This window comes from Miniopterus natalensis, chromosome 15 (genome assembly GCF_054644295.1).
Source record: "Miniopterus natalensis isolate mMinNat1 chromosome 15, mMinNat1.hap1, whole genome shotgun sequence".
Lineage (NCBI taxonomy): Eukaryota > Metazoa > Chordata > Mammalia > Chiroptera > Miniopteridae > Miniopterus > Miniopterus natalensis.
Genome location: NC_142095.1, coordinates 3,543,450 through 3,570,455, shown reverse-complemented (window position 1 = coordinate 3,570,455; position 27,006 = coordinate 3,543,450). Strand labels below are relative to the sequence as shown.

Here is a 27,006-nt window from a genome sequence, read left to right as displayed (position 1 = left end):
GGAGAATGGATCACATTCTGAAAGTCCCAGGGCATACAAGTCCCAGCCAGGTTAGAAAGTGCTTTTTCTAATTAGAACAGAACAATCACAGTTAACAGAACATGATTAATATTTCTTGTAACTATAGTTAACAATCACCGTGAACCAGGCACCATCCACATCTCTGCCCTCACCAATAGGAGGGGAGACTCAGAGCTATCTGGACTCAGGGAGAAACCCTGGGCAGGCAGCGGCTAGTTCTGTGTTCAAAATGCTCCCTGACAAGAGTGCAGGCCTGGGAGGGAATAGACACATCCTGTGCAGGGTTTGGGGAAGGAAAGGCAGCAGGGCCTACCACGGGTCCCATCCCCAGACCCATCTAGTGACTATTCAGGTCCTGTTACTACTGTCAGGTCCCGGGGCCTTGGGGTAGGGGCTGTAGGTAAGCCCTGGGGAGAGCGAGAGCCCCTTTAGGACCCTCCCCTTGCAGGGAGACTGGCCTCAGCAGTGACCTCCCTGCCCAGCAGTAAACTCCCCACACCCTGAAAGAATGCGGGCCACACAGGGTGACCAAGGATCAGAGCTATTTCTGGCCCCCAAGGAGGCACTGGATTCCGGCGTTGGAAGCAGGGAGAGGGGGTGAGGGTCAAGCCTGAGGCGCTTCCCGAGGTGCGGGGGTTGGGGCCGGCTTCCCGCCCTTCCCGCCCTCGCCTCGGTTTCCCTATCCAGGTAAGCGCAGGGCAACAGGCCCATCTGCCTTGGCAGTTGGGAGAACGCTTCCTGATGGTTTTCATGGCTTAGGAATGCCTCTCGATTTGCGTTAGGGGCAAATCAGGGGGGCGCACTCAGCCGACGGGTGGCCAGTTGTGGCCGGGCCGGTTCTCGAGCCTGACCACCCCGGGTGGGTTGGCTACGACTCAGAGACCCAAGAGCCTGGGCTTGGGCGGGGCGCCCTTCCCCCACTCCCAGTTCCCAGCGCTCCGGGGACCCGGCCCGGCCTGGGCGTGTCCCGGGGACGGACCTGGCTGGCATAGGGGCGGGGCTTCCAGGAGGGGCGGGTCTTTCCGGACGGGGGGCGTGGCGGACCAATGAGCAGAGCGGCGCGGACGGGGGGTGGGGCCTGTGCGCGGGTGCGGCGCGCTGCGGGGCGGCAGACGCTGGCAGAAGCGGGCGTCGCGGGGACTGCCGGTCGGCGCCGCCCGGAGCTGGCCGCGGGATTGGCTACGGTACTCGCGTGTCAGGCGGTTGCTAGGCTCCGGCCGCGCGCCCCGCCCTCGCGCTCGGCGCCCTCTCACCGCCCGGTACGTGCTCGCGCGGAGGCTGCGGTGCGGAGCTCGCGCTCCTCGGGTTCGGCGGCAGCGGCGGTGGCTTCGCGCCGAGTCCCCAGGGAGCGGCGGCGGAGGCATCTCGCTGCCAGGAGGAGGGAGCACCTGCCGCGGCCCGCCCGCCGGCGCTCGGTGAGTGCGCCGCCGTCCCCCGCCGCTGAGCCTGCCAACCCGGGCCCCCATTCTCGTCGTCGGCGGAGCCTGCCGAGGAACACCTGCTGCTGCTCGCTTTTGGCCTGGGGCGGGGACACAGTCGCGGACGTCCTTGCGGGTGAGGCGGCGGCGCGGCCTGGGCAGGACCGCCCCCCTGCTCTCGGTCCCTCAGGCGAAGGCTCGGGGCATTCGGTGGCTGGGCCGGGCAGCGCGCCGCGGCGATGGGCAAGGCCTCAGCCCTGCCCGCGCGCTCGGGAACGCGGGGCCTGCGCGTCGGCCGCGGGCGTCTGCGGTCTGTGGGCCGCCTCTCGGCTTCCAGAGAGGGTCGTACGGCCCAGATGGGTGGAAGCCCGAGATTGGGGGGTCCAGTCCCCCCCCACCCTCCGCAGGAGGCGGGGAAGGGCGCCGCAGCCGCTGGGTACTGAATTGCTCAGAGCCTTGGGGTCACCTCTCCCCCACCCCTTGAGCTTCTTTGGAAACCTGCTGTCTTTTCACCTTTCCCTTGGTTGGAAAACCAGATTCACCCGCGCGTATTTTTGGGAAATGTCTCCGGAGAAAATGCTCTCTGGGCTTAAAATCTTTCTGCCATGAATTTCAAGTTAACGTCATACAAACTCAACTGCTAATTTAAAATGCACATTTTAATCTCAATGATTTGAGAAGATGTTAGATTTGTAAACTGACTTCAGAATTCGTTTTAATAGTGACCATGAAGTTTTGCCTTGGTGGGAGCTGGAGCCTGGGACACCACGTTTATAGCTTGGAGTTCTAACTTAAGAGCCCCGCCTGGTGTTTCCCTAAATAAGCAAGTAGAAGTGATTCCTGGCATGGAACCCAGACTGTGCAGTGAGTCTTGTGTTTATAGGACATAAGTCCAGATAAAGAGTTGGATGTGCTACCAGGTGTTTTGGAGTCTGGTGTAGATGGGATATTGTAACTTTATCAGGTTGTCCTATCCTTAGTGTTCAGTGACATGACACTTTTGGAATGTCTCTGGTTTTAAAAAAATTCAGCCACCCTGGGTGGTGTGACTCGGTTGGTTGAGCATCCGCCCCTGCACCGAAGGGTCACTGGTTCGATTCCCATTTGGGGCACATGCCCAGGTTGTGGGTTTGATTCCGGTTGGGGCGTGTATGGGAGGCAGCTGATCAATGTTTATCTCTCTCTCTCAAATCAGTAAACACACACACACACACACACACACACACACAAATTCAGCCTTGGAGGCATAAAAATCTATAGATCAAATATGAAGTTGAATTGAACTTTGTTTTTGTTTGCCTTGGAGCAAAGGAATGAGAGCCCATGGCTTGCATGCTTAAAAGAGACTGAAGAGCCATTTCTTGCAGAAATCAGATTTGAGGAGGGAGATGGATGCATAGTGTGACCCTGTTCAAAGCCTGTGGGATACTGTACGATTGTACTATAAGGACTACTATATAGACAGCAAACACCAGGTTGGAACATGAAAGCTGTGTTGATATGTGCCTCTGTTGAAAGAGGCAGAGGGCAAGTCTTCACTGTTCTGAAAATTTAATTTGGCATATGCATTCATTCATTTAACAAATATTTAGCTTTAATACCTGCCAAATTTTGTGGTAGGTCCAGAGGGCCCATGTAAAAGAGGCTGGTCTGCCCTTTAGAAATACGGTGTGGAGGGCTGTAGGGGGTAGGGAACCTATGATTGAAGGTGTCTGCCCACTAAGTGTACTCATATGGTGCTTTGGGAGCCTGAGGATAGGGGGAATTCCTGAGCTGAGGCTTGCAGGGCCAGCAAGAATTAGCTGGGGGACAGCAAGGTCGGGCACAGGGAACCACATGTACATGAGTGCCTAAAATAGCACCTGCGAGTCCTCCAGCTTGATAGTTGGGAGCCCTGGGCCTTTCTTGTGCTGAGGAGTTCAAACTTTATATTCAGGGTGCAGGAGTCTAGGAAGGCTTTTAATCAGTGAAGTGAGATGGTCCAAACTTGTGTTTAGAAAGATCTTGCTGGTGGCCACATAGGTAGAGGCAGGGAGGGGAGAGGGTCAGGACCCTCTGTAAGGTCAGCCAGTGGAGGAGAGATGGGGGAGGAGGAACCAGCTGAGAAGGGGCTGAAAAGGTTGAACTGCGGGGATGCCAAGCTGGGGGGGAGGCCTGTGTTCAGGAATGTGTGGGTCAGAGGCCTAAGCATGACCAAGAATTTTAACCACCTCCTTTGCAGGTTTGTTGGTGTCTCTTAAGCATTGAGAATGCTAGGAGTTGGAGGGACCCTGGGGCCACTTTGACTGGCTGGGATTGTTTTTTAGGAAAGGAGAGGCAGGGTGTTTGATTGTTAAAAACTTTCTCAGTCACTTGAACTTGGGGCATTACATTTCTCATTGGCCCCGGCTGGGGCATTGACCTGTGAGAGTAGATGTATGCTTGTCCTGAGGCAGATGAGAGCATGTTCAATGTTTTTCCTCATAGTTATTCTAGCCTTTCCTGCTGTCTCAGTCAGTTATACTATGGACCTATAGCAGCCACAGTTGGTGGCCTCTAGTGTTTCTGCTCTATGTGCACCATTGCTGATGCTTATAAGAATCTGAGAATCTTTTATATTGGCTGAAGAAACTGAGTCACAGATGAAGGAGTGTTCCCAAGGTCATATAACTGTCGTCATGTGGCAGAGTTAGGACTTGAACTCAGATTGAACATTTAGCTATACCCATCTGCATTTGTGTTGCAACAAACTGATAACAATGGCCTTGGTTGGGTGCTTCTCTGGCAAAGACCAAGCCCAGGTTTCTGGTGGTGGGCCGAATGCCAGGATGATACAGGAGAGGTGATCAAGAACCATCATGGAACTCTAGGAACATGCTGTGAGGGGCCCATTCTTAGAAATGAGGGCTTGTCAGAGCCTTTCTGGAGCCTGTGCTGATTGCTCTGGGCACCATGCTCAAGTAAGCCACAGAGCTTGGGTCCCAGGCTGGGGAGGGCAGACTTGGGGAGCACTGCTTTTGAGTTGGACCTTCAAGAGGGATTCATGGTTTGATTGGTGAAGGAATGGTGGCAGGAAGGTCACAGCTGTGTGGAAGGAAAAGAGGTGAGCAGGGGCAAGGGGTGGGAGGAAGACTGGGCACCTTTTCTGTTTGTTCTGAAAGGTTGGTTGGGTTGCTGCCAGAACGGCACATGTAGGAGTTTGTAGTTATGTAGGAGCAGAGAACCTTTTTTTTTTTTTTTTTTTTTTAATTTATTGATTTTAGAGAGAAAGAGGAAGGGGGAGAGAAAGAAAAACATGGATTTGTTGTCCCATTTATTTATGCATTATTGATTGATTCTTGTATGTGCCCTGACTGGGGATCAAACCCACAGCCTTGGTGTATGGGGATAACACTCTAATCAACTGAGCTACCTGGCCAGGGTGGAAGAGAGAACTTTGAAGGTCTTGGAGAACAGCTGTGTTGGGATCAGCTCTTGGTTTTAAGAGGTGAACCCCCAGTGTGAGTGTGGGGACTGGGCTGGAGGCAAGATGGTTACTGCTGTGCTCCAGTGGGGAGACAGTGAACCTGAACAAGGACAGTGGTCAGCAAGGGAGTGGAGAGAGAGAGAAAGAAGGTTCAAGATGAGTTGATTCAGCAGACTTTAGGGGCCTGAATGGTGCTGGTGTCGTCAGGGCTCTACCATTGTGTGGAAGGAGCAAGAGGTGACACTGAAAAGGTAAGGATATAAGGCAGCGTCAGCAAGCATTGGCGCAGACCTGAGAGATTTGGACTATGGAGGGCCCCTAGACTACAGAGAGGGGGGAAGGCTTGAGTCTTTGTGGCAGGCAGGCAGGCAGGCAGGATGAAGGGATGTCCTTGGGTGAGCAGAAAAGAGCAGAGGAGGGCAAGAACAGGCCAAGTCTCAGGACTAAGGAGTGGACAGGCCGGGAGCCAAAGGAAGTGTCCCCTGGGGACAAGGAAGGCAAAAGGTTGACTTGAAGGCTGAACTGGGCCAGTGGTGCACCCTGAAGATTCTGAGTGGGGTAGTACCTGTACCTCTGGTGTTTAAGGGTGAGAAGCCAAGAGTACCAGTTTTGAGCATCACAGGGGTGCAGTTGAAGGAGATAGAGTGGGGTGGCAGAGAGTAATGTTGAGGAAGGGGTGAACTTATGAAGGAGAAAGCATGATTTGTTGATTCACTTGGTGGTGTAGGAGACCATTGTGTTTTAAAATGTCTACAGTTTGGGAGACTCAGAATTGGGGCAGGGCGATGTGGCTTTATGCTGGATTCAGGGAAAGAATTGCCATTGGCTGGAAGACTTGACCTATGCAGGGCCAGCTAAGGGTGGGTCATGATGGTGTGAAGTCAGAGCCCGTTTACCTACGTTTGTTTTTTTGAGTTGGATTTACTTTGGTCATAGCCTTCTTGATAAGGGGCTCACAATTAGCGGAGTGACAAGTGGTGATTGACCCATTTTGTGGATGAGCAAGAGTAAGAATGAGACCTTGTGATTTTTTTGTTTTTTTCTAGCTTGTATAGAAAGTCAGTGATGAGACATTTGTTCAGTATCCAGGTTCCGAGGTGTGCTGTTTAAATTTGAGCCATTGCAGAGTGTGACTGGAGGCATCTAGAGTATCAAGTAAGAAATACTGATATGAACATCTCAGGGGACTCAGATGGGGACTAGAGAGAGACATTATTGAACCTCCAGGGGTCTCAAAGTGAGAATAGATTCACGTAGTGTGTTCTTCAATTTGTCCTGTGTGTTGGTCAAGAATTTCTCCCTCCTTTTCTGGAGTAAGTTTTCTGTTTTCTTCTTCGTTTTAATTTTTCCTTATTGATTTTAGAGAGAGGGAGGAGGAGAGAGAGAAACATCAATTTGTTCCACTTACTTATGCATTCATTGGTTGATTCTTATATGTGTACTGACCGGGGATCAAACCCACAACCTTGGTGTATTGGGACAATGCTCTAACCAGCTGAGCTACCAGGCCAGGGCTGGGGTTAAGTTTTCTTCCTCTTGCATGTTCAAGAGTGTTTTCTGGGCCTTTGCCAGTGTTATTGTGCTGCTTCCGAAGCCCCATCTTTCTCTCCTTTCCCGTGTTGACACTCCAGGCCTCGAGTAAGGTGATGGCAGTTTTGAATATACAAATGATTAATCTGGTCACTTCACAGTAGGCCTTTGTGTGTCCATGACTTTGGGTATTAATTTTTTTTTTTCAAGAGTACATTTATTAAAGCCGGAGACAGTGAAACAAGGAGGGGCTTAGGACAGAAGAAGCAACAGAAGAGAGATGAGGCAGGGCTGCTTTGGCTTTCTGGAAAGTTATGGGAAAGAAGTGAGCCTAGGCCAGGCTGCTGCAGCTCACCGGAGAGTCAGAGAGAAGGGGTCCTTGGGGACAGGTTCAGGGGTTTAGTCTGGACAAGCTGCCACTGCCCATTGCTCCTCTGGTTACAAGTCTCGTGGGGTCCCTTAGAGTTGAGGAGATGCACGCTTGTGCGGGAAGAAGAGAGAGGCGCAGTTGTGCTCCTGAGAGAGAGAGAGCTCCCCTTTGGGTATTAATTTAAAGCAGTTTTCCTGTGAGTCGAATGACCTGCTTTGCCTTTTGACCGTCCCTCTTCTCTCTGATCATTAGTAATACTGCTCAGATAGCAGTTTCTGTAAATAGGATTTTAGAGTAGTTTACAAAATTACACCAGCCAAAGGGCTTAATTTAGCCTTAATGAATAGGCTTTCTTATTTTCGTATTTCTTAGGTTTGATAGCTAAGCATTTTCTTAGCCCTGCTCTGGCTCCGGGGTGGAAAGATGGATGGGGTGCAGCGGTATGATATCATAAACTGAGGGTTTCTGAGTTGCTGAAACTGTTTGTTCTGTGTTCTCTATTGGAATGAGTAAATCTGAATGAAACTTCAGCAGTATGTTGACTAAATTTATATTTACATTTTAAAAGCAGGATTCTAGTGGGATCCATCAGCTGAATAGAAAAAATCACTTTTATGACTGAATGTTTTTATCCTACACATCATGGGTGCATTTAATAGTGTTGAGGCTTTGCTTCTCATTTATACCTTCTTGAGCTAATTATTTTTTAAAATACTGCTGTCTAACTTTTAGACGTTGGAAATAATTTTATGTTTTGGAAACTGTAATTTTTGGTTGTGGATTGACTCTGTAGAAAACACTCATTTTCTCTGTCACCCTTTGACAAAGAAGGGCAACTAATTGGTGGAGTGGGCAGGAGCCTGAGTGGCACTCCCCACTCCTCTTGGAGTTGGCCATTGCGCTGTGATTCTCTTTCAGGAGTGGGCACTCACCAGTGTTGGCTCCCTCTTTCCCTGCAGGGCCGGACCTCTGCTCTCCGCGAGGATAAGGCTCATAAAGCAGCTTCGCACCAGAAGGCGAGGTAAGGTTCTTGGGAGAGGTTTCTGCAGAAGAACAGTGGTGGATAATAAACACGTCCTTGGCAAAATGATTAACCATGGAGTTTAAAACTATGGGGGGGAAGCTGTATTGAATAATACATATATTTAAACTAAGAAATGTGGAAGGTGAAGTAGAAAGAAAAGTTCCTTGTTCTCCCAATTTTAGTCTTTAAATGGGAAATGCCAACACATGGTACAAATCCAAACATTTCTAAAGGATTATACAAGGGAAAGAGATCTTGATTCTACCTATTCCCTCAGTTCCCCACCCTGGGAGCATCGTTATTCTCCGATTCCTGGGTGTCCTCCAGAGATGGCCCTTGAGCAGCACTTATGAAGTTGAGGTTAAAGTATAGATTTAATTTTTATTCTGCTTTTCCCTTCCTAGCATTATAGCATGAACCTTTTCCTATAAATAAAACATTTTTTATGGTTAACCTGTTCCAGTTCTTAGATGGGTAAGTTGTTTTAACTATGGTTATACTGGGTGATGTTGCAGTGAACATCTTTGTGCATAGAGTTAGAGTCTTTTTCCTCCCACCGTAATGTTAAGTGTAAAGCTTTTGAAGAAGGGCGGCGGGACGCGTTTTGCGGTGGCGCTCCTCCGTGCCCGCGGGCCGGGTTTGCGCCGGCTTTCCTTTTTAAGTGCCGTGTGCCTTTCTCTAGTCCTTTTTCTGTGGCTTGCATGGGTGCGCACTTTTTATGGCCACATAGAGGCCCGGACTCACAGTTCCCTGCTATTGGGGGTGTGCGTGGCCATAGATTCAATCTACCCGAGGCAGTCACAGCCCTTGGATACCCTAAGTGTAGGCAAATGTGCCAGCTGAGGGGAAGGGAGCTTGGGGATGACGATGAGTGAAGCATGTGGAAGGATGTGTTATATTCAGGGAAATAGTGTCCAGTGTCCACTTGGTCCCCTGTTTTGGCATTTGCTCTTCACTTCTGTGGGTGTTGAGTTTTTGTATATGGAGCATGGGAATCTACAAACCACAAGTACCTCCTACAGAGCCCTTTCTAATAGTTGGTATATGTGTATTGAAACAGATTAGTGGAATTGGAAGATGTTGGTTTTTGCAAGGGTTGTGGCCATTTCTTTTTTAATTCTCAGTGTGCTGAGAGCGTTTTCCCAGGCATTCTAGGGGTTGGTAGGTAGGGGCTTACTTAAGAAGCTTCCCAAGGCTCACTATGGCAGAAGTGAACCAGTTCTGTCTTAGTTGACATAAACGCCTCTCTTACTTAGCTCACTTGTTCTCTGGGGCTGGGTTGATTGTCTAGCCATTTTTCCCCAAGAAAAATGATATAGTCAATAATGGAATTCAAGAGAGTGTTTCCTTTTTAGTTGGCTGTTAATTGGAACCTGGGACACCATCCATTTTCTGGGCCCTTGTTTTACTGTGGAATGCTTCCATAAAACGTGCATCTCTCATCACTGTGTAGACTCCTGCTTAGCTGGAAGGTTGTCTTGGCATTGGACCTACCCTGACCTCAGGGAGCCTCGCTTACTGCATTTCTTAATACTGGAGACCTGCTTCATGAGCAGTCCTTGAGCAGAGGTCGAGCTGGATCTTGTGGAAAATGAGGAGGTGTAGAGACTTTGCTCTGCCTGTTTGTTAAGCATGTTTCAGTAAGTGTCCTATATATATATATATTTTTATTTTTTTATGTTTTTATTGATTTTTAGAGAGAAAGGAAGGGAGAGGGAAGAGAATCAGCTGCTTCCTGCATGCACCCTGACCAGGGATCAAACCCACAACCTGGGCATGTGCCCTGATTGGGACTTTAACTGGTGACCTTTTGGTGCATGGGATGACACTCAACCAACTGGGCCACATTGGCCAGGGCAATAAGTGTCTTATATTTTTAGACTTTCGGGCAGTGTTGCCAAGATTGAATTGCCTGAGTAGAGAAATTTGGTAGGAGGAAACTAGAAGAGAAGTTCTTTATTAAAGGTCTAAAAATAGAATTCATTAAAGTCACAAATAGATAACAGTAAGATTCGTGTATTGTTTTCTCCTCCTCTGGATTTATGCTACCAGCTGTTGCTTCTGCTTACCTGGAAAAGATCACAATATTTTGTCAGAAGGGCCAACAATATAGACTTAAAACACAGAGTTTGCCAGTCCAAAGATGTGCTTTTTCCTGTTTTAAAAGTAGTTTAAAAAGAGGCTGGGTTCCCTGGCACCAGGAAGAAATCCTTAGCAGGAAAAGTTCATTGTTCTCTTTGCAGTGCTAGCCCTGAGCTGACGGGGCTTGTGGTGTCCCAGTCCCCTCAAAGCCCTGAGATTTTTTCCTTCTGGTTGGGCATTGCTGACCAGAGAGGAGACTCCTATGCAGGCCATTTAATCCACCTGATTCAATCAGATGGCATCTCAGGTCTCCATTCTGTTTTTTTAGGAGAGGTTCCTTTTTATTTTTTAAATTTTTAAAAATGTATCTTTATTGATTTCAGAGAGAGGAAGGGAGAGGGGAAGAGAGAAACATCAATGATGAGAGAGTCGTTGATCGAGCCTGCAACCCGGGCATGTGCTCTGACAGGGAATCAAACCAAGATCTCCTGGATCCTGGGTCGATGCTCAACCGCTGAGCCACGCTGGCTGGGCGGGCGGGGTTCCTTTTTAATTCACGCAGCTGGGAAGGAAAATGGCTGCTCATACTTCTTATGCAGGCCTCTGATTCTCCGGGCTGCCTGTGCCCTTTCCCTCCATGTGCGGGGGTGAAGGAATGTCCTGGCCTCCCCTCTCTCCTCTGGCCCTGAGCTTCCAGGGAGAATGGGGCCCATTGTCGCACAGCCCTTGGCTTCAGTGTCAGGCCTGCGGTGGCCTCTCTGTCCGCTGTGGTTACTGGGTGCTGGGGGTCCAGCAATGCAGTCACTTCCTCACATGCTGCCCTGCTGTTCAAGAGTGTTCTGAGGGTGGCTTATGCTCTGTTTGCCTCTGATTTTGTCATGTCTTGATAGACATTCTTGTGGACCCCTTTGTGGGCCTGAGCTCACTCTTGCAGCAGATTTGAGGCTGTATTTGGAGTGGGAGGCCTGTTGCCCCCAAGAGTGGCTGAGGAGTGCTGATCACAGGAGGCTGGGCTCTCCCTCCAAGCTTTTATGTTCCGAATCCACTGGGAAGCATAGAATAATGCTGTGTGTGTGTGTGTGTGTGTGTGTGTGTGTGTGTGTGTGTGTGTGTGTGTGTGTGTGTGAATGAAATTGGACTTTAAATTCTTATTTTTTAAATTAATTTTGGCCTTCAACTATGTCTCAATAAAGCTGAGAAAAGATTATTTGGACCTTAATCAACTTTAGAAATCGTTGAAGATGTGAAATGCTAGAATGTGATTCTCCAGGCAGGGGAAGCCAGAGGGACTCAGCTTTTTAATAAACAAGTGTTCTGGATATGGGTCCCTTTCCTTGTCACCAAACTGCCTTACCAGTTGGATGGTTCTTCTCCTGACCTCAGGCCAGTGTGTCCCTGGGGAAAATGTGTGAGGTACTTATGGTTTTGGTGAGTGGCCAGATAGAGACCACCAGCTGCTGCTTTTTCAGGGGTGTTGGCTTCAGACAGGGAACCAGATGTGAGATCAGCTGTTGTGCTTTAGCAGGTTCTGGGAAGAGTAGATGTCAGCAGAGTTGGTAGGGAATGGAGAGGGCAAGGTCAGGCCCTCCTGGGGGTGCTGAGGCCTTTTTCTACCTGAGGTCTCTCTTGCATGGGTGGCTGCTGAGAAATTGGCTCCTCTGAACCCCAGACAGGTAGACTTGGAATAGTCCTGGAATTGTTTGTGATCTTCTGAGTAAAAACTCCGTTCTTTCCACAGTGCTTCACTGTGTACGATTTCTTTGTCTTCTGTGGAAGTGTCTTGTGAAAGGAACAGCTGGCACTGGCCCTGCCCTGGATGTTTGCCTTCCTCCTACCTTTTATCTTCTTTTATTACAGGAGCAAAATCTAGACTGTTTTATCCTTCTGCCGGAGCAGAGTGATACTTTCCTTTCCTCCGTATTAGGATTGGAAGTCGCGTTTTGTTTTTATCAGCTAAAGTGCCGGCACTGTGATGAGATGGAGTTGCGCTTCTAAGGAGAACTCTTCCTTCCTGATGGTGCCTGCGCATTCTATGGTATTTGGTCACGACCTCCTGAGAGGTGAGGTTTCCCACTGAGGACCCTTGCTTTTCGACAAGACAAGCACGATTTTTGGCCCAAGGGTGGTGTGGTTGAACAATGAAAACACTGAATACCCTCAGCACTGGACTTTGGGCCTGAGGAAGGAACCTATCAGAGGTACTGAGTCCCCTGGGACCCCTCCCGTCCTTAAGTAAAGCCCTTGATCTCTCTGCCTTAGTAAAATCGGGACTGAATGTCCTCCTCGAAAGATGCTCAAGTAATGTCCCTGCACCTCCCTAATTGCTACTTGTTATTATCACAGCTGTCCCTTTTCTTTCTGGTGTAAATTAAGAGTGTGATATTTAATAAAGGCTGGACGTATTTCTTAGGTTGAATGATGGGTTCAAGGGTGGTTTTTTTTGGTGTGTTTTATAATTACATACGTGATAAATTATTTTATGTGTACCAAGTATTTTATTAAAAAAAACAAACCTAGACTTGAGCCCATTGGTACTTTCCAGAAAGCAGCTGTAACTTGACTGCTCGCCCACCTGTGGAGCTTTGAGTGCTGTGGTGTCTTACGGGGCGGGTGCTCCTCGGAGACACTGGCCGCTGTCAGGATGAGAAAAGCACTAAAATAGTTTGGGGGTGAAGGTCTCTGTTAACTAGACAACAGTGTTTAGATGTGTAAGGAGTCCCTTTGATGTGCCCAGGTTTGTTTTCTTGAACCTCGCCAGTGACGCAGAGGAGCCTGGACCGACGGGCAAGTTGCCGTGTGAGTTGACTGACTGGATGTGCTTTGTTTTGTTTTTTTGTAGAATGTTTATTTCTGTTTGAGTTATTAACAGCAATGCATGCCTCATGTGACCATACAACTTCCTGACTGGGTAACTTATAATAACTTTGACTTTTCAGCCAACAGATGCATTAAAATGAGACCTGGAGAGAGTGGGTGTTCCTGGTTGAATGGTGGGCAGTAGCAGACTGTTCCTGGAACCTGTAATTCAGCTGAGCTGTAGGGACGGAAAGAGTTGGAACTGTTTAGAACAGGAATTTTAAGGGTTTTTGTTTTTTTGTTTTGTTAATACAGTGAACTTAATATGGAATGCCTGAACCTTACTCTGTGAAGCCAGCACCCTCCCTGAAACCTGAAGTTTAGGGCTTCCTTGACTCCTTGTGGGCCATGTCGAGTGCTGAGCTCTGGGGTGTGAGGACCAAGAGGATACAGGCACCAGTGTCCAAATCCTGAGCAGAGAATAATTGTCATAAAGACAGAAATTGGGTTCCAGTCTCCAGGTGATGAGGGCACTGCAGTTTTTGAGTCTCTGTTGAGGGAGAGCTGCTCTGGGTCCCCAGTGGAGAAGGCTGCAGGTGATTTCCAGATAGTGAAAGGCATTTGCTCTCTGACCTTTGTGTTAGAGGCAAGTGAGGGTGGTGGGACTGTTGACTGTTATCAGATAAGAAAAAGACATGTTACCACCCGAGGGGATCTTAAAATAAAGCTCTAGATGCTCACTCCAAATCCTCTGATAGAGTAGAGGGGAAGTAGAGCCACAGGGCTGCTCCCAGCCTTGGAGCTCGGAGAAGGCCGCTGGACAGGAGCTCACTCTCAGGACAGAAGAAACCCCACTGTGGGTTTCTCTCACAGCCACTCCAGGCTCCTTGTCGTTGGGGGAGATTATTGACCTTGGCAGTTTTATTTCAGATTTGGATCTGGGTTAGAGAAAGCAGAACACAGAGGTGTGCCTGGTGATATCCATGTTCCTTAGCTAGCTGCTCATGCAGGTTGTCTGAAGCACAGAAACGTCACACATAAGAGCTTAGAGGTGACTGGCTTAAGATGATTTGTATGTTGTATGTATATTTTAAAGTGTTTGTGTCAGGTCCTCTTCTAAGTGCTTTACATGCTTAGCTTACCTAAGGAATCTATGTTTATAATTGGAAAAGTTAAAGAAAAAAGGAATTTGATCTAGGAGGTGTTTAAGATTAAATACTGACTAGTAAGCAGCCTTCCGAGATAGGCTAGCCTGTGGACTGTGGACCCCTAGTCCCTGACAAGTGACCTCAGGCCATCAGTACTGTGCCTCTGAATCATCATAAGGGGGAGGGGAGGGCTAGGCCTATCCCAGGGGGTGATGTGAGGAATTAGGGAGAGGACCTAGGAGAGCTGACAGGAAGTTGTAGGTTATTTTCAAAGCCAAGCTGACATTTGGGTGGACACTTTCCAAGGGTGAACCTGAGTGAAGAACTCACCCTGAGTGGAGGAACTTGGCTGGTTTGCTCTGTTAATCCCTAAGTCAGCTGGAGGAGATAGGAGGCAAGGGGTTACTGTGTGGGAACAGTGAGGCGTGGGAACTAGAGGCTACTGTGGGGCCAAGTGGACTGGCTGTTGTGTTAGGAGAGAGGTTGTTTGAGGCTTAGGAGGGATTCTCATGGTGATTGCTTATCACCTGGGGTACTGTGGAAGCCTGGGGTATTGTGGAAGCCTGGCGTACTGTGGTGTTCCCGATGGCTTGAATGGTTGCCTCAGACTCTGTCCTATGAGTATTGTGTTTTACACATGTTCCCTGTTTGAAAGCTATTTTGGAGGAGTTTCCTGCTTCTCCATTTAGGGCCCAGCCCCAGCAGTAAGGACCTGGAGAAATGGGTAGGGCTAGCCAGAATCTAGTCTTTCCCCCATCAGCGTCATCAGGCCGCGTGGGCTGGGTGAATGGTGGCTGAAGGTGTGGGTATGTGGAGGGCTGACAGTATTGCTTTAGTGTGGCTCCAGGTCCAGGAACTTGTCAACTTGTAGCTTTCTTGTGTGCAGGCCTACCTCAGTTTACCCCAGAATTTGATGGATAGCCTATGTCTGGTCCGAGGGTGACTGCTAACCTTAGAGACAGAGCTGCTGCCTGATGCACTATTGCTGTGAGGATCTGGGGGTACAGGTCTGTGTTCATGGCCACTTAGCCCTTTGTATTATACTGAGCCCATTGCCCTTCAGCAGGGAATTGCCCCTGAGAAGAGGTGTCATGTGTTGTGCAAGATTTACCTGGCATTTCTCCACTTCTGGGCACTTAACATGCACCTGTGGTGTTTTTGTTGTGCTGCTATTTCACACATTTAAAATTTCATTTATTTTATACTTGAATAATTTCAAAGCCAAGTAAATTCAGATTTTTGCCTCCTATATGTCCACCAAAGGTGCTTAGGTCTAAAGAAGTAGACCAGGGTTTTTTTCTTGTTTTGAATTCATGTTTTCTGAGGGCTGTCCTTTGAGGTAAGGATGGCATCACTGTGAGGCTTCCTGTGTATCTTCTGATTGGTGACCATGGATCTGATCCTGAGAGATGCTGGCTTCAGCCTGCCCGGATCTGTGTTTCGTGCAGGGAACTCTGAACATGGTGCTGCTGGCGTTTTTCTCCAGGAGGGAAGGTTCCTGGGAAGGGAAGATGAAACTATTTTTAATCTTAAGCAAACATAGCCCAATGTAGTAATTTCAGGCCCCAGTGTTTGACATTTTCTTCCATTATAACCCAAGCCACTTTTAAAAACAAAGTCCTTTTTTGTATATTGTGTGTTTGTAGTGTTTCTAGAGGAAAATGCTTTAAAAATCCCCTCATACCTTATAAACCTGAGGACTTGGGGTCCTGGTGGGCTGCGTGTTTTGAATCTTGGAACCCAGAATGCTAGTGGACGAAGTGCTGGGGTGTGAGGTAAGTGGGGGGGGGTTAGGGTTCCATAGCCTGTCACAGTTTACAGAGCTCATCGGATGACTTTGTCTTACACTGTGGGTGAATATCCTTGTTGTGCCAGGGAAGAACTGAGGTCCCGAGAGGGGAGGTGTACCATGCCCCGCCTTCCTTTTTCTAACTGCTGTTTTTTTTCCATTTATGTGGCATATATTTTTGTAACTTTTAAATTTTGATATAATTTCAAACTTACAGAATAATTGCAAGAATAATAAAAGGAACTCCTAAATGCTTTTTCCTTGAGTCACCATTTGTTACATTTTGCCTCGTTCGCTTTGTCATTCTCATTTCTAGCTGTACACTTTCCCCCTGAACCATTTATGAGTAATGGGCAAACATCATGCCCCTTTATTGCTAAATACTTAATTGTGCATTTCCTAAGAATAAGGACATTCTGTTACGTAACCATAGTACATCTACCAATATGAGGAATTTTAACATCAGTATAATATCTGATCTGTATCTGTATTCGGATTTCCTCAGTTGTCCATTAGCATCTTTGATAGCCTCATGAGTAGGCATGAGATACTGGTTTGCCCTGATGTTCAGCTCTGGTTAAGGAGGTGCCTGGCAGTTTTCTCTACTGTACAGTTGCTGTTTTTCCCTTTGTTTGAAAAACAGTTTATGGGGGACACTTTGAGGCTATGTAAATATCCTGGTCCCCTCAAACTCTGACCCTTACTTTCAGCATCTGGTGACGCTTCTGAGGCCATCATTCTTTCTGTATTGGTCATGTTACTCTAAGACGTTTCCTCATTGCTTCACTTACTGATTCATCGCTTTATTTATATTAGTTCATATCAATAACTTGTTGAATGTGATGCAGCTCATTCTTGTCACTGCTCATTTTGATGCCTAGATTGTTCCAGGTGTGGCCGGTGCAGGTCCCTTCAGGCTGGCTCCTGTGTTCTTTTGACATGGGCCCGTCATTGAGCACTTCCTGTCAGGCTTTGGTGCAGCAAGACATTCAAGGCTCCGTGCCCCAGCCTGGCATCAGCCCTTTTCACAGGGAGCTTTGGTTCCTTTTAGTTGAAGTGGCACTTAGATACCAAGATATAGATGCATGACACATATTTTTATTTATCGAAAGCCTTCTCAAATAAATATAATTTGGTATTCAGTTGTTTAATCATGTTGCAGCTGAATAAAGGATTTTCGTGAATGTCTAGTTCTTGACTTTTTTTATAAGTGGAACAAGTGACACATGATATTAGCACAATAGGATGGACTTCAGCAACAAAATAGAAGAAGACCTTGCCTGCTCAAAAATGATTTGTTTCTATTTAATTGTCAGGGAACTTATCAGAACCATTGAGCTGATTTCTAAAGCGGAAGGAGACACTTGAATGCCAGAGCCAGGGACCCTTGCTCTTGACTGTGGCCTGTACGAAGCCCAGCTCCATGAGGCAGTGCCCATGATACTGTTGTCAGAGCTTTGAAGTGACAGTGCAGTGTCCCTCAAGGCAGTGTGCCCTGGTGTTTCAGGTGGTCTTTGACATAGCTTTCCCCCAGAGGGGTGCTAGTGTTGTGGGAAGACATGGGTGTGACCTGTGTCCTCCCTGTGCCATCATTAGACTATGTGAGCAAATCAGATCTGGCCCCTGCTCTCACTATTCTTGGGATTTTAATGAAGAAGGAAAGGTATAATGGCAGGCCAGTCAGCTGACGGAGGGCCAAGGTGGGCAGCTTTCCCAAAGAAGCAGCATGTAGGGAGCCGGGAGCCAGAGGGTGAGAGGTAGTTAGAAAAAACTCCACTCACCAAGTGCTTATGAGTACCTTTGTGTGTGCCAGCTAGTAAGGGAGGACCTGATCGCTGGCGAGCGATCATGAGCTGCCTGGAATGCAAGAGCCATGTGATGGCAGTGGTGCTGGGACAAGTTAATCTGTTGAACCAGCTTCAAGTCCTGGCTCTGCCTCTTACTTGGTGTGGATGTCAGTTTTTTTCGTGTTGTAAAAGAAAAATTAGCTGCTTAGCAGGGTCTCTGTGATCCAGGGTCACGCCAGTTTTAAGGCATTGCAGCATCTGGAGCATGATATTCCTTATTTGGCAGTTGAGCTCTGGGTAAACCATAGTCATGGAAAGAGGCAGTCTCTAGAGAGCACTTCGTCTGTGCAGGCATTGGGCTGAGTGGCTGATGTGTCACCATCAGTTCATCCGGATAGTGGACCTGTGAGGTCAGTGACAGCACCGTCTCCATTTCACTGATGAGAAGACAAGCTAAGGCACCACCTGGAGGCCAACTACGGATGCTTGGGCTCATGCCACAGAATCAGAGTGGAGCCAGGGACTGCTGCAGCTGCTCTGACCCGAGGAGGGCTGGGGACAGGGAGGAGGGCAGGAGGGAAAATAACTTCAGTATCACTCCTGGGACTTCGGTGAGGTGCCAGTGCTGCCTCTGAGCAGCTCTGGTGTGTTCTGTGATGAGGGGCCAGGACACCTGGAAGAAACTTTCTAGAGGATCTGGAATCGGGGATCCGAGGTGAAAATTTCAATGCAGGAGTCCTTGCTCCGGTGAAGATTGGCCAGGTGTGTTGGGCGGAGGGTAAGTCCCTGCATTTCTGAGCTCTTTTCCTCAGGGGTGCACAGTTTTCAGTTCCTTCAGTACCTACTCTCCGTGTGGTGTGGGCCCCAGACCATGCTGCCTACCTCCTGTACTGTTTCAGAGCTGCTGTGTCTTTAGAGTAGGGTTTACAATTGGCCGGAATCTGTGTCTCCACTCAGTGACATCAGAATCTTTGGGAGGGATACAGGTATCAGCTTTCTAAGTCCCCTGCCCAGGTGACTAATGGGCAGCCAGGGTCTAGAGCTGCTGCTCCAGAGCCTAGCAGGACTTGTGTATCCTCAGTTGAAGTGAGAAGCCAAGACTCTTTCTCAGAGGCAGAGCTGGGTATTCAGAAGGTGCCGGTAAACCTGCCCACTGGATGGACCAAAGTTCGTCTGAGGAAGGTGGTCGTGGGGAAGCAAGCCTTAGGTGGCCTTGGGTAGCCAGTGCATCAGAAAAGGGGTGTCTTCTGCCTCCCTCTTCCTGGGAATTCTCGTGCCTGGCACTGGAAAGGTCTAGTTGGTTTTGAAGTGCAAAGGGAAGAAATGAACTTTGGTATAGTGCCATGTTTGAGGAAAAACATTGATTTGTGTCAACCCACCGATCAAATATTTGTTGAGCACCTGTTCCATTGGAGGGCTGGGTTGGCTGTAGTGGGAGTAAGGGGAACACAGTTGCTGTTGGAACACCTGCGGCTCTGTGTTCAGGAGAACACGCTGTGGAGTGGACTCAGTAAGTGAGTGGCAGGGAGTGGGGCTGCTAGGATAGAAGGAAAAGCACTCCTGGAGGAAGGGCGGCCTTAGGAGAGGAGGGCATCAAGCCTGGTCCTGAGGGTAGGCAGAGACCTGAGGGTTCAGTGGACGTCTTTGCTGGACAGTGGTGCAGTGTCCTAGCCCATATCATCTCCCAGGGAAGGCCAAGGGAAAGCAAGTGTCTGCGTGGACCCTCCTGTGCCTCCCCTCCCTGTACTCTTGGAAGGGCAGACTGGTCTAGGAAGTGGAGGTCACACTCTGAGTCCTTGGCTTTCCCTGATTGGCGCTGACCCGCACTCTCCTCCACCCTGTCCGGGTCCTGCTGTCTAGCCCCCGCTGCACAAGCCTGAGTCCGGGACCCAGGTGAATTTGACCCTGTTCTGACTCTCAGTGGATACCCAGTCTAGTGGGGAAAGTTTTTATTGAAAAACAAGGGAAGCTCATGTTTCTTGAGACTTTAATTCTCTAAATAACAACAAGGTTTTTAATTTTTATGGTGTTTTTCATTTGTGAAGGGATAGAAACAAATGGAATGGAGTTGGAATTAAAGAGCAGATGGGGGAGGTAGGGTGGTGTCTGATACTGAGCAGGTGGTCAAATGTGTTGAGTAAAAATCATCAAGGATGTATATTCTTGGTTTGTTTCTTTGTTAGAGCTAGGTGCTTATGGAGAAAGAAAAGCACATTTTGTAGAAGCAAACAGTAGGTGTTCCTGTGGTATTTATCCAGTGTTTTTCCTCCAGAGAATGAAACAAACAAGTATCATTTAATTTGCCATTTGCCCAAGTTATCTGTGTTCATGTTGCTGATCATTGAAGCTGGTGTTATGTCATTCATATTTGCCTAGAAAACGAGGCTTCTGAGAACTTAGATTTTTTTTTCTCCAATTTTAATTGTTACCTTTTATTATTTTACAATATATTTCAAAAAATGCCATTACAGTTGGCTTAACTGCTCTATAAGACCTTCACTGAAGTTTTTTTTTTTTTCTGGGAGAACTTAGATTTTTAAAATAATTTTGTCTATTTCTTTAAAGAAAAACCCCACAATTAAAAAAAAATCCTGTTGGCCAAAAAACCCTGCATCGCTCGATTGCACCTGCTATTGCTCTGCTTTCTGGAGTGCTGGGACCTCTAATAGTCGCTTCCTCTTTCTTGTCCCATAGCCAGAGGACGGCCACAGCTGAGATTCTGGTGGTCGGGACCACTGCTTTCCTGTTGAGGAGTAAATGAAATTAGAACATGTTCACTTTCCTTCAGAATGTTTTAGAAATGATTTCTTAAAGCCTGCTGTGTCCAGGCCCATAAGAAGAGCCATGCTCTAGCCATTGAGGGGCCTTGGTGCCATGACACTGCAGTTGGTGCTGTGGAGTCACCCAGCAGAACATGAGCCTCAGGGAAGTACCCAGGACCAGCGGGTGCGTACCGGTCCTGTGCAAGGTGCTTGCTGAGTCTCAGATGACTGTGGAGGCCTTGTTGCTTCCTCTGTCTCATGGTCAGTGTCAGATTTAATACTTAGTAGTTAGTCTGTAAAAGCAGAAGATAGCTGACATCTCTGGATGCTTTCATTGTAACTATTTTGAAAAACAGATTTGCAGACTTTCAGTTTAGAATTGTTTCCAGAGCCAACCGCCCCAGAAGCTGCTGCTCAAGTTTGCAGCTGCACTAACCTTGTGGTGTAGAGGTGGAAACTCTTGTGTCAACATTATGCCGCGTGACTTCCTGCTGCTTAGCCCTTCTGCAAGTAGAGTTTGAGTGACTTTTTGAGGTGTCTGTGGATTATGAGTTTATAAAGAGAGCTTGCTTAAAGAACAAAACAAGAAAACCTCCAGCTCTCTAGATAAATGCTGCTGGCAACTGGCAAATTGGCTGTATTTTTAGTTCTTTGTCCCAAAGAAGCCTGCATTTCCCTCTGGTCATTTGCTGAATCTGTCTGGTGATGGTGTAAGGCTGGCAGCGGACTGGAGGGTTCTACCTCCCTTGGGATGAGAAGCATCTCCAAGGAGTCTGTGGCTCCCTCTTTGTTCCCTCTCCAGTTCTAAGGCAAGTTGATGGGTGAGACACCTGCTTGGGTCAGCCAGGTCCCAGAAGGGATCCCACGGTGGGATCTACAGAGAGTGAGTGAGGACTACTGCTTTAGTGACCATTTTTTCAGCCAGGAAGGTGATGTTTCAAGCCCAGTCTATCTTGTTGCCTTAGGATGAACAACTCTGTGTGGGTGGAGGGCACTGTCCCTGGTCCCTGTTGGGCGCTGCCCTGATTGTCTTGCCTTTGTATCTCCCACTTCCCCACACAGAGATCTTGTCAAAGGGTAACCAGGTGGAGGGACAGGTGAAGAGACAGAGGCCTAATCCTGTTTTATCAGTCAAGCTCTAGGGCAGCTTAGACTTAGAAGACAGAATCACAGTTCCATCTACTTTACTCAGTCCCTCTTTTGCCTGGACCTCTCTGCCTTCGTGTTGTGTCCTCTGACTGACCCAGGGAGTCCTGAGAGGCTGGGCAGTGGCTACCCCGTAGCTCTGTGAGGGGCCCTTTTGTTAAGAGCACTGTGTTGCCGTAAATCCCTCACACCACAGTGGAGGTTCCTGCCTCTTGATTAGCTCTGTTCTTAAGCCCCCAGAACTCTTAAGATTCATTGGACAGTCTTCTACAATAAGAACACATAAGATACATTTTTTATTTACAAAAGAGGTCCTTTAAGTAGTTACCTGCCAGCACAGATGATTTACATAAAGACTGTGAAAGGCCAGGCGCTTATGTGCTCAGGTTAGAAGCCGGTTGAAGACTCGTGGGAAATGAAGACCAAGCACCTGAAGAATTCAGTGGTGGGCTGGTGGGGTCTGTCCACCTGGGCGGTGGGAATCCATCTGTGCCTGAGAGTGGCCCAGCATGGAAATTCAGATCCCAGCTCTGTTTGGAAAAAGAAAACAGTGCCTTCCATGTATCAGGAGATTCTCGCCACCGCTGAAAAGTATGTTGTAGCTGCTGCTTTCTCCCCAGTATTTGGGAATGTGTAAATTATATATGTACCCTTTGCTTAAGAGGAAGGATCTTTTGCATTTGTCTTTCCCTTATCCCTTATCCCTTATCCCTTTTTGCTTTTAATATTTAGTCCTTGGATTCTAAAATGGGGGAGCCTGGCCAGGCGTGGCTCAGCAGTTGAGCATCAACCTAGGATCCAGGAGATAGGGGTTCGATTCCCGGTCAGGGCACATGCCCAGGTTACGGGCTAGGCAGCCGATCAATGACTCTCTCATCATTGATGTTTCTATATCTCTCTCTCCCCCTCCTTTCCTCTCTCTGAAATCAATAAAGATATGTTTTAAAAAAAAGGGGGGGGGATTAATTTCCAAGTAATTACTACTGAGTGGAAACCCACTCTTTGCTCTGTGCTGAGGGAATGATCAAAGCCTGCAGAAGGAGGAGATAAGAGGCAGAGGGAGGTGAGGACCAGGGTGCCTTCAAGGGTTCCCTCAGTTCTGTTAACCCTGGTGTCAGTTCATTGTGGCGGAGGGCCCATGGCTGGGATCTGGAGCTTTGAGGAGGGGGACAGCACGTTGGAGTAATGGGTTTTCTCTTCCTTGGTGTAGAGATGGCTGTACTGGGCACAGTTCTCTAATTCTGTGCTGCGGCCCTTCAGGAGCAGCCCTGCTGGGAAAGGCCAGGATGTGGGATTGACAGGATCTGCCCCAAGCTTTGCCTTCACCAGTTCACTGGGAACTGGAGTTCTCGATGCCTCTCACTTGAGGCAAGCCTGAGGTCAGGCATGGCAGGCGCCTCCGTCCTGCTCAGCATTGGCCTTGCCCACTGCTTTATTGCCTGGTCGTAGGGTGGCCCTGGCTCTGCATGGCCATCTCCAGACTGTTTGTTCCAGCCTTTGAAAGCATACTGCTAAAACCTACCAGGGAAGTTTGTGATTATTTAGGTTTTGTAGCTGTGGTGAGGCTGAGGTAGGTGGAAGGGCCAATTAGACAGAGCCCTATGTAGGAGGGAAGGAATTCTGCTAACAAAAAAGTCTGAGCAAAGGGAGTGGATGCTAGTTATGTCTTGTCCTTTTTAAAACAAGCTTTGTTGATCTGTAAATTTCTAGCATGGTTGAGATGTTCCTGATGGTTGAACCTTAAGAATGTGGCCCCAACCAAGAATGTGGCCAAAATCTGGGCAGAACTTTAAACACAGACGTTTGAAGCATTTGCCTAGAAAAACACTCAGTGCTTTACAGTAAAGATGCAAGAACTCACAGTCACCAGGCCAGACACCCCTGTTTGGCTTCTGAGGCCTATATTGTGAGGCTGCTGGCTGGGCCAAGGGCTGCAGTAAGGGGACCTGAGTAGGGAGCTGCTGTGACTGGGGCCACCTGGCATTTCATCTCACTCCTATTTTGGAGTCTGATTAGCCAGTTAGGTCAGGAAGGCCAGCAGTCAGCACACTTTTTCTAAACATAATTCATTGAAGTCAGATTAGTATATTAGTTTTGAGCTACAGCAGTTACTTTTAATCTTTTGTAGTATAATGGAAAATATATCAGAAAGTCTAGCTTTTAACTTCAAAGTGTGAAATCAAGTGATTATTGCTTTTGTGCTCGGTGAATGAATCACTTCTTGGATTTAGTGGAAACCTTTTATTTCCCTGTACTCTGATGGCTGCTTGCCTGCTTGGCGCTAGGCATCTACTGGGGGAGAGACCCCTACAGTGGACCTGGTGTCGTCGTCCCCGTCCCCCCCCCCGTCCCCCGGCATCTTGCCTTGACCAGGACAGACAGTGACCACCCTGCCCTCACAGTGTAGCCCCACTCTGCCTTTGTACTGAGATGAGGTGGTGTCTGGGTAGCCAGGGAAGTCTGGGGAGTCAGAAGGCAACTTTAGTTTCCTGTAAGTGCCTACTTGGAAAACGCCTGTTTATAATACAAAATTACTTAGTTTATGACTGCTTGTGTTTTATGACTTAGTCATGTATGTAACTCTTAACTGAATATTTTTGTATGAAATTTGGGAAGCCTGCATGCATCGCAGATGAAGCTTCACACCTAGCACAGGGTAGGGAGTCAGTAAATATGCACTGAAGTGTTAATTATTGTGGGCTGCCTTAGATAATTGTAATTTGCTTTAATTGGGTTCTTGGGTGCCACATGGGTACTCGGATGTGGTAATTCATTCCCACTTGGATTCTGATGAGTCTGGCCGCCCACCTCTTGCACTTACTCCTTCCTCCACCTTCACTCCCCCCTCCAGCCCCCCGAGTCCAGCTACTGCAGCCAGATGGACGGTTGGGCCTGGGCCTTGTCTTTGGTCTCAGTTTGCCCTTTAAAAGATTGGACCCAAGCCGCATAGGTGTTTTTTCTAATTGGTGTGACTCTGAGTCATGTTTTTAAAAAAACATATTTATAATTGTGATAAAATATGTAATATAAAATTTACCATCTTAACTGTAGACATTTTAAAAGTTGTGGTAGAAAGTATGTAACATAAAATTTACCATCTTAACCATATTTAATTGTGCAGTTCAGTGGTAATGTTTAACAGCAGTGTATGGAGTTCAGTGGCGTATGGAAGGAACTGCTTTTCAGTGAGCTTTTGTCACGTAAGATGTTAAAAATCTACCCAGGTTGAAACCCACGGTCCAGTGGAGAATGGCCATTCAGCCTGGGTTTTGAACCTGGTCTTTCTTCCCCTCCTCTAGGACGCGTTGCACCTGAGTGAGTTTGTACCCAGGTATTAAACCTCTGCTTCCTTCCTGCCTTTGTTGAAAAACCAAACCGCCATCAGCAGAAACCATTGCCCTTCCTGTACCTCTGCGTTTGGTGTCTGCGATAGTGAGAATTTGCAGTAGTTTCCAAGTGAGGAGCTGTTCACAGTAGCTTTTCTATTTGATAGACTGTTGCGCTTGCTTCTCAGAGGTGGTAATTTTTTTCTCCCACGTATTTTGACTTGAATCTCTTGCTATGTATTTGACCCTGGACTCTGTTGCTGGGTTGCTCAGCTTCCTGATGTGTCTTCAAGGGGCTGGCCCCTACACCTCTGGTGGTATTCCCACAGCGTACAGACCAGGCAGGAACTTGCCTCACGTCACGGAAACCACTTGAGCTGAGTGACTTTAGGGTGACACCTTGAGTCTTCACCAGTGACTTGGTTCAGCACCTCCCTCCTCTGATGCCAAGGAATGAAAGCGGCCTGCCTTTAACTAAAGCTGAGGAATCTGCCTGTCTTTTTAGTTTTTGGAGCCCAGATAAACAATGACTTCACACTATTGTTTTCCATTGTGTTGAGTACATCCTGTTGGCCACCAGATTTAAATTGGTTAACCCTCCAGAATTTTTATATTAATGTTAGGCTGACAGTTAATGTTTAACTTCTGAGTGTCTTGACAAAAGCCTTTTTGCTAGATGGAACTTAAAGTGGTTGTTTCAGTTAAGTTTTTGCTTTTGATGTTTCCAAAACCATTTAAAACAGGGACATGGAATTTTATCATCTTAGTTTGGTTTTAAAAAAGGAAATCTCATTTTTCTTAAAAGTTTTAATCACCCTGGCAAATGGTAGCAGTTTGACAGTTTAAGTGCTATTTTTAGATAACAGCTATTGAAGAGGGGGAGTTCCTGGGAGTGGTGGGGGGAGCTGCCTCTGCCTCATTTTATGTGGTTAAAAATGGGTTGAATCTCACTTTTCCTTCTTAAAGAAGTAAAGCGAGTAGGGAGCTGTTCTTTCAGAGTTTTAGTCACGGTATCTTCAAGCTTTATTCTCTGGTTTTTCTGTCTGTGAGGAAACAGTGTTTACTTTGAATTGAGTTGCTGCCACGGATGCATTTGTTCCTTGAATCTGTTAAGTGGAAAAGCACTCATTGAGCCTTCTTTGTGGATGGGCACCCATTAGCTCTGGGAGGCAGCCTGACCCCCTTCCCCCAGAGCTGCTGCTCTCCTGGGGCTAGGATTCTGAGGACTCTCCTTCCAATTCCCAGGCACCCAAGGCTTTCTGGGCAGAGGAGGGTCACAAGGCCTGTGCCTCCTGGGCATATATCCAGCCCCTTCTCATGCAAGGCATGTGCTTCAGTCACGTGTAGCTGGCTAGGTATTAGTGTTGGTGACAGGAGGATGTTGTCCTGAACTCTGTCTGCCTCAGATGCTTGGGGTCCTGCCTGTCACTGTGTAATGCTTTTGATACTGTAGTTGTGTCCTTGCTGATTGATCTAGTAAACTTTAAATACACCTGCCTCCAGGGCAGATTTGATGTATTGTTGTTTACAAAGGATATCACCTTTTAGGCACTGCTGGAAACCTGATTCTTTACTTCTGCCCATCACTGGAGAGCCCCCAATGTTGGAGAAAGGAAGCATGGGCATGGCCACCGGCAGATGTAGAGGGTTGCTGGCTCCACCCCCAACTAGCTGTGGTTCCTCTCTCTGGGTGAGGGTGTCTCCCTGAAGTGAGCCTCAGGGTCTGGACTCCCTGGCGCCTCCCAGAACCCAGGCTTTTTTCATCATTGAAAAGCTCCCTGGAGCCTGGTGGAGGTATTCAGCTAGTTTTCCTCTACTCCAGGCCAGCGATCTGTGGAGGTGCTGCCTCAGTGGTGCTCTTAGGTGCTGCATGTATGCCTGGCCCAAGGAGGGGTGGGATGATATCTAGGGCTCATTCCTGGTGCTGGTGGCTCTTGGGGCAGGAGTGCAGGTTTTTACCAAGAGAAGAGGGAGAGGGGCAGCCTGAGTGTTGGCTCTAGGACAGCAGTGACCCACAGGGCTGTGATGTGTCTGAGCTTTGCAGGTTCTGACACTTTTAAGGTTTCCCTGCCCCCTGAGGTGGACTGTCTGGGACTGAGGGATGGAATTGCTTCCTGGCAGCTGTGCCCATTTTTACACCGTATGCCATTGCTATTGAGCATGTGTTCAGAGAGCCAGGGGCTTCACAAAGCTCTGGGAAAAGTCCCTTTTCACAGAGTTGGATTTCACTGGGGTCTGGGGCAGGGCTGAGTTTAGATTCATTGGCGGGCACTGCACTGGGTACTGGCACAGATAAATGAATTGCTCATTCCTACCACCAATGTCCATGTCTCAGTAGGGGTGCCTCAGCAGTTTTCATCAA

The 27,006-nt window shown here is 48.0% G+C and overlaps 1 protein-coding gene across 6 annotated transcripts in view; it reads left to right on the top strand.

The window, feature by feature from the left end:
* The first annotated feature begins 1,402 nt into the window (after positions 1 to 1,402).
* The window catches only part of DAG1 (dystroglycan 1), a 46,877-nt gene continuing 21,273 nt past the window's right edge, over positions 1,403 to 27,006 (top strand). The window contains exons 1-4 of one of the 6 annotated variants that reach the window (XM_016202872.2): positions 1,447 to 1,575; positions 7,744 to 7,805; positions 11,748 to 11,950; positions 12,625 to 12,686. The gene's annotated coding sequence lies outside the window, so the exon portion shown is untranslated. The other 5 variants (XM_016202873.2, XM_087824740.1, XM_016202871.2 and 2 more) reach the window with 5 other exon arrangements.